Raw genomic sequence first — 7,687 nt, forward strand, 5'->3', positions numbered from 1 at the left:
CATCATTTTATATGGTGATATGTAGATAACTATTGAGCTAATGGGATCCTAGGACTATCCTAGACATATACTAGTCATAAATATGTGATGCTAGGACAATCTTAGACATATACCAATTATTACTAATAGGGAAACCATAGAGCTTATGTTTCCTTAGATCTGACTTACTTCACTTAATATGATTTTTTTCTCTGTCTTTCCATTTCCTTCGAATGAGGAGATGTCATTCTTTCTGATGGAAGAATAGAATTCCATTGTCTATATATTCACCACATTTTCTTGATCTATTCATCTACTGAGGGGCATGTGGGTTGGTTCCATATCTTAGCTATGGTAAATAATGCTGTGATAAACATAGTTGTGCTGGTAGCTTTAGTGTAATGTTGTTTGTCATCATTTGGGTAAATGCCCAAAAGTGAGATTGCTGGATCAGAGGGGAGCTCTATGTGTAGTCTTTTTTAAAAAATTAATTTTATTGTAAAGGTGATGTACAGGGGAGTTACGGTTACATAAATAATGAGTACATGTCTTGTCAAACATTGCTAACACTATTTTTAAAAAAAAATTAGGCATGCCCGAGTCTATTCCATTTTGTACCTAAAATAGTAAATGCATATTCACTTTAGAATTCCAATTGTATGTTCACAATGCTAGTAGATAAAATAACTTGTATGTAAATATGTAATAATTTCAATGATAATAGATGCTAATTGGATATCACACATTGTGGGTGGGCACTGATGTGTGTGTGTAAATATGACCATCAGCATTGCAAATAAGAGACCATAGGCTGTGAACTGGTGGTGACAGCCTCATTTTAGCTATAAATAACTATGGGTGTGCACTGAAAAGTAATCTTTTGTATTTATATGTGTGTCTATGTGTGTGAAAAATGGATAAGTGAAGCTTGTTGAGATTGATTGGGAAAGGGGGGATAGGGAAGAATGATAAAGTGAATCAGATCAAGTAAAAATGTATACATAGCTGGGTGCCACTGGCTCTGGCCTGTAATCCTGGCTACTCAGATGGTAGAGATCTGAGGATTGTGGTTCAAAGCCAACATGAACAAGAAAGTCTGTGAGACTCTGTTCTCCAATTAATCACAGAAAAAGCCGGAAGTGGTGCTTTGGCTCAAGTGGTAGAATGTTTGCCTTGAGCAAAAGGAGCTCAGGGACAGCACCCAGGCCCAGAGTTCAAGCCTAAGGACTGGCAAAAACAAAGAAAAAATAACAACCAACTGCATACATACATGGACATGTGAAAATAAAACTTTGTCAGCTAATTGATGGTAATATAAATGTTGTAAGTTGAATAGAGAGGATAAGAAAGAATAACAGGGGCGGGGGGGGGATGGATATGATCAAAATCTATTCTATCCGTGTATGGAAGTGTGATTCATCGAAAATCTAGAGAAAATTTAGAATTATTTGACAAAGGAAATGACCTAATATCCAAAAACAATAAAGCATCATTCCAAGGCTTTCATTAAGAAAGCTCATTAAATTTAACCATACCAACCTAGATGTGCAATGGACCAGCTCGGCCGGAGCACTGGGACCGACGGGACAGGGATCTCGGGATAGGTGGGCAAAGGAGTCGGCGAAGTGACAAACAGACACAGACTCAAAAGAGTTGCATCTGAGTGTATCTTTATTGAGGAGAATTAACATTTTTATACAGTGTGTGATTGTGACATAGATTCTTTGTTTATTTAAGCACGTAATCAATTTTTTAAAGGCAAAGCATTGATGAATTACATGAAAATTAATGACTATCCCACCAACTGTTTAAGCTAAGTGGTGCGAAACAAGTCTAGCATATTGTTTAATAGAATACGTCATCTATTCAGCCTTTTTTATGTTTAATAATTAACAAACCTAAGACAGGGCTGTACTTACATTATACTCTTTTTAATTTTATCCAACTAATTTCATCTTTATAAGCTCCTGTATAAGGAAATGGTTCTTGGTTGGTTCAGGAAATATGTCACTAACTTTATATTTTGTGTGAAAACACCATCTATTCCCTATAATGTAAGTTGGACTAAACTTAATCATAACTGTTGGGAGAATCTTTCTTTTTCTTTTATAATCAGAGGTCCCTTCTTTTTAGAACTCTCTAAACTACTGGGATAACTCTTTCTAACTTAGTTTAGTTCATTGATTTTGTCTGTTAGACATATCTAGAAATTTTAAGTCTTTATATTTACTATTCGTGAGCTGCAAAACCGCTTGTGAAGTTGTAGGAGTTTCTGGAGGCAACGTCACATCAGATGATAGATTGATTGGGGGATTGCCCACATTTAATCTTTGGCCTTAGTCTTTATTACTTAGAGAAGCCATCTCTATTGGACTGGAAAAATACAACATGCTCTGTTCACGGATCAATAGAAAAATAGCCAAAATGAGAATAAAGGCAACGAATGTACAGCCAAGAAGAATATAGTAAGAATAAAGGTAGAGGCTATAAAGGTGCAGCCAAGTGTATGGGAAGCCTTGAACCAACACCCCCTTCCTGGGGGCATGCTTCCTTGAAGCTCTTTGTCCAACACAATCTCTCACGCAGACTCCGCAGAAGGTGGCGGGGCACCCACTGGTCACAGAAAGATGTCCACTCAGCTGGAAATACCAGGAACCACTGGAAGTGAAGAAACTTAAGTGTTTGACCTTGTTTCTCTGGCCAGAGACTATTCATTGAACTTGCAGTCCCTTATTCTGTTGTCGAGGTGAAATCAGAAGCCATCTATCCACCACAGGCAGCTTTATGGAAGTGGTCCACCCACCTGCGCTGGCTTCTCTTTGCTGAACCCAGCTAAGGACTCCTTGCAGACACATCTTCATGGCTGCTTTGCCTGCTGTGATCTCTGCTCCTTTCCAAACATTTGCTTCGGCAGCTTCCTCTCCATTGTGCCTCTCGGACTGGGTTCCCATGGTGGTTGGATGCTGAGCTGCTTGTTAGAGGAGGAAACAAGGGTTGTTGTATACAATGGCAGGCCTGAATTGGCCTGGAGGCAGGACAGACGCTCTCCCAGGTGGGACTTGTCAGGGCACAGGGCAGGCATCCTGCTACTGGGCCCTGGGTCACTGTGGTGAGCAGCAGTCACACTGGAACTTCTCTTTCTCAGAGAACAAAGGGTTCAGTCTGACCAGATTGTTTTTTTTAGGGAATCCAGTTCTCCACCAACTCCTGGGGGATGCCTGGGGCTTGAGTCTATGTCAGGCTCCACTCCTGTCCAGAATCTTTCATTCCAAAAGTTTCAACCAAGTGTATGTGGCGTGGCATAGATGTTTCCTAGAATTGCTATGAGAGTTAATGCTATGTGGTTCCCTTTTTCAGCTTCAATATTTGAGTCAGCTTCCTAACTTCTAGTTTTCTCTTCCTTCTGTGATGGATGGTGGCAAAACTAAGTCATATCAGTTTGTTTTGCATCAAATATCATGGTCTCTGAGGGATTCATACTGTGTAGTAAGACACTTTTGGTACAAGCCTTTGTACATTAGAATAGTTTTCTGGCTCAAGTTTTTCTGGGGTCCCCATGGATTTTTCTACATTAGAGGAAAAACTTGAGGGGAAGGAGAATGACCAGAAGTTGACTGTTCATCTTTTGGCTTACATTTTCCTTCTCCTCATCTTTGAACGTATGAAATGTGAGAATGAGCATTTGAATAAATGTATATGTGTGTAAATGTGTGTGTATCATAACTTTGAAGCACTTCACACAACTTTTATGATGCAGTGAAATGCTACCCAAACAGCTAACCACTTAAGTGGACAGCTATTTGGATTTGTGTTTGTTTCCCCTTCCCAACCCTTCCCATACTCTCCCCACCTCACCCCACCAATTCCTCCCCCCAGCCACCAAAGTTGTAAAGTTTGTTTTTCGACATAACGACTTGTACATCTCATTGTTGCAATGGGTCCACCTGTATCCCTAGTTAAATGATTTGTTTTTGCCCTTCCCCTCCACAAATTATACCAACATCAAATACAGTGAAATCAGGGGTTATACCGTGGGGGAAGGACATACAAAGTAACATAGAAATCATCTTATAAATATGTTAGAAACAATTGCATGAAAGAAAAAAAATCATTTGGTTCCTTATCTTGGGGTTGATTTTGCCTAACATCAACTTATCTGACCTTTTCTGCTTGACTCAGACATATTCTAGTTATTACATATAAGAGCCAGCACAGCTATGTTTATTGCAGCATTATTTACCATGGCTAAGATATGGAACCAACCCAGATGCCCCTCAGTAGATGAATGGATCAAGAAAATGTGGTATAAATATACACAATGGAATTCTATGCCTCCATCAGAAAGAATGACATTGCCCCCTTTGTTAGGAAATGGAAAGACTTGGAAAAAATTACATTAAGTGGAGTAAGCCAGGCCCAAAGAAACATAGGTCCCATGGTTTCCCTTTATTTGTTCAGATATCTTTCTGAGTGAAAAATGAGGCAACTGTTCCCCAGTCTTTCTTCCCCAAACTTATACATCCTTCTCTCTGCTGGAAGAACTTGTCTCCTTTTTGACCAAACCCACTTCCTTTGTGGGAAAAGAAAAGGAGTTGCTCTCCTGGACATTGCAAAGACCTGTTAGTAGCTGTGACTTTTCTATGGCCCCCCTGTGGCTCAGTGACTTAGTAACCACTCCAGATGTTCTCATAGAACAGGCCCAATCTCTGTGCAGATGCAGAGATGAAGCAAGGGAAGGTACATTTCTTTCCTAGGTGATTCATAGAAGAAAATTTGTGCTGACCAAATTGTATATCTCTTCCATCCACTCCGCTAGAAAGTGTGTACTTTCTTCAAATGAAGAGCCACAGAGATTGTCTAAATATGCCATATGTAGGGGGTTTTTTCCTTTCCTGAAGAAAATCCTGCTCAACTTTGTATTTCACCACTCATAAATTATCAAGTTATTTCTCACCTATGGCATAAATATCAGTCTGGTTGGTAAATGCACCCACACCTCAGCTGAGCCTGAGAGAGCTAAATTTAGAAAACATTAAATCAATAGCATGTGCAAATGGGTAACCAGCGTGATATCCCTCCACTTAATAAGGCCACAGCATTACTGTTAATCACCTGTTTTGCAACTTCTGAAGTTTTTTTATTTCTAATTTTATAGTGTTTCCAGAAGATAGGTGATTAAAGTTTCTTCCTCGGAAGATAGGAAAAATGTACCTCCAAACAGAAAATGATAAATTATCTCAGCAAAGGAAAGCCCATGATAAATCCAAAGTGCTACCACCATTGAAAGATGCTGTATGTGTAAGGAAGAAATAACTGCAGTTTAGTTTGTTTTCCTTGTTTCTATTAATGAGAAACCTTAGAACAGACAAGACTGCCAGATGTCTATCCTGAAAATACCAGACCACCCGATGGGAAATGGGAGGAGTTCCACAGGAACAAATGAATAAAAATAGCATTTATTCTCTCTCTCTTGTCATAGGACTCCCCCAAAGCATGTCTACAAAGCTATGAGGAGAGCTTAACAATCCTCTTTCCTTAAAAACAACTTCCTGTATATAGAAGTACCCACCTGAACTATAAGGTCTCCTTTTATATTAAGTACTAAACCTGTGTCATAATAGGAAAGTTTTGAGTTTTTGCACTGGATTATTTACCATTTCAATAACTTTTTCTAAGAAAATTATACTAAAGAGTCCCACCAGCAGATAAGAGAGATTCATGACCACCATGAATTTGTGGAAGCAATGGTCCTGAATTATCCTGTGGGAATGTAAGAAGGACTGCTGGCTTGAAGGGAGCTATGCTGGTAGGCACATGGTGGGCCTCTGGACAGCAAGTTGTCAGGGTGGACTGTGGGAGTAAGAAGAGAAAAGGAAAGCAAGACATTGGTTGGAATTGGAAGAGAGGGCAAAAAATACTGCCTAATAAGGATGCTTGGTAGGTTTTGGTATTTTTGCTCCTTCATCTGCCCAGCAGATAGACCAACTCGCCACCGCTATTTTAAACTAGATATGGTATGTGTGTGGACTTCCTCTTACTTTTATCACAAACACACAGGTAGTTTTCCTACACAGGGGTGAGAACAGGCAAGAACTCATACTAACATGATACACAAGAAAACCAATCTGATACCTTGAAAAATCAGACTAGGAATGGACAGAAATTCCCAGGAATATAAAATGGCAAGTTCAAGATAAGGACATGATCTAATCCCCTAAGAAACATGAGATGATTTAGGAAAGACAAGAGAATTAGAAAAAGGAAAACAATCTGAAATTATATTTTCAAAGAGATTCAAGAACAAATTTTTTAAATTTTTAAATTTTTTAATTTTTTTTTGTCGGTCATGGGGCTTGAACTCTGGGTCCGGGCACTGTCCCTGAGCTCTTCAGCTCAAGGCTGAGCCACAGCACCACTTCCAGCTTTTTCTGTTTAAGTGGTGCTGAGGAATAGAACCCAGGGCCTCTTGCATGCGAGGCAAGCACTCTACCAGTGAGCCACCTTCCCAGCCCTATTTGGATGTTTTTAAAATTCATGAAATATCTCTGGAAGAATATATAAGGAATTATTAAACAGCTCATTTGTAGAACTGAGAGATAGTGAGAGAAACTATACTTGTTACTATCTGTTTCTCACCTAAATTTTGTCCCAGGAAGAGGATTACTGCTTAATATTTAATTAATAATATATATAAATGAAGAATAAATATAAAGGAGAATAATGGGAGAGGTGACATTGATCAAGATACATTGTACTCCTAAATAGATACGTTGAATAAAGACCCGTGGGTACAATTTATTGAGATAATTTTTTTAAAGATTAAGCTAGCCCAGCACCAGTGACTCATGCCTGTAAACCTCCTACTCAGGAGGTTGAGATATGAGGATCACGATTCAAACCTAGGCAAGCAGGAAAATCTGTGAGACTCTTATCTCCAAGTAAAACACCAGAAAACCAGAAGTGGTGTTGTGGTTCAAGTGGTAGAGCACTTGCCTTGAGCTGAAGAGCTGAGGGACAGCGCCCAGGCCCAGAGTTCAAGATTCATGACAGACAAAAAAAAAGGAGCAGTAAGGGAAAAAAGAGATAGAAAATTTCAGTGGTAAGCTCCATATTTAATAAAGGGGGGAGAGTATGAAGTTATGCTCAAGTATATTCTCCTGTGTTCATGTTCTCACAGACATGCTGAGCTAAGCAATTATTCATGCACCAAACCATCTCCATAAGAGCTAAGGAAATCAAGAAAAAGATCACAGTGCCTGCTTTTAATCGAATGAAAAGAAAAGTCAAGAAGAAAGCTGGCAAGAAAGAGTTACCCATATCACTCCTTCCTCAACTCCAAGCAGAAAACATGCACACACACACACACACACACACACACACACACACACACACACATGCGCGCGTGCGCACACACACCAAAGGTATCTTAAGCACAAATAACAAAGCAGGAGCCATTATACTACCTACCACAGAGCCGTAGTAATCAAAACAGAATGGTAACAGCATAAAAGCATACATGTAGACCAATACAGCAGAAAGCCTGCAGTAAGTTCATGCATCTATAAACAACTGATATCAAACAAAGGTGTTAAGAACACCATTGAGTACAGACAGTCTTTTTAACAAATGGTACTGGAGAAACTGGATACAGACAAAGGGACTTACACCCATCTTACAAGTTATAAAAATCAACTAAAAATGGTTCAAA

Source organism: Dipodomys merriami, unplaced genomic scaffold, assembly GCF_024711535.1.
Source record: "Dipodomys merriami isolate MVZ:Mamm:240054 unplaced genomic scaffold, mDipMer1.0.p SCAF_5, whole genome shotgun sequence".
In the NCBI taxonomy this organism is placed as follows: Eukaryota; Metazoa; Chordata; class Mammalia; order Rodentia; family Heteromyidae; genus Dipodomys; species Dipodomys merriami.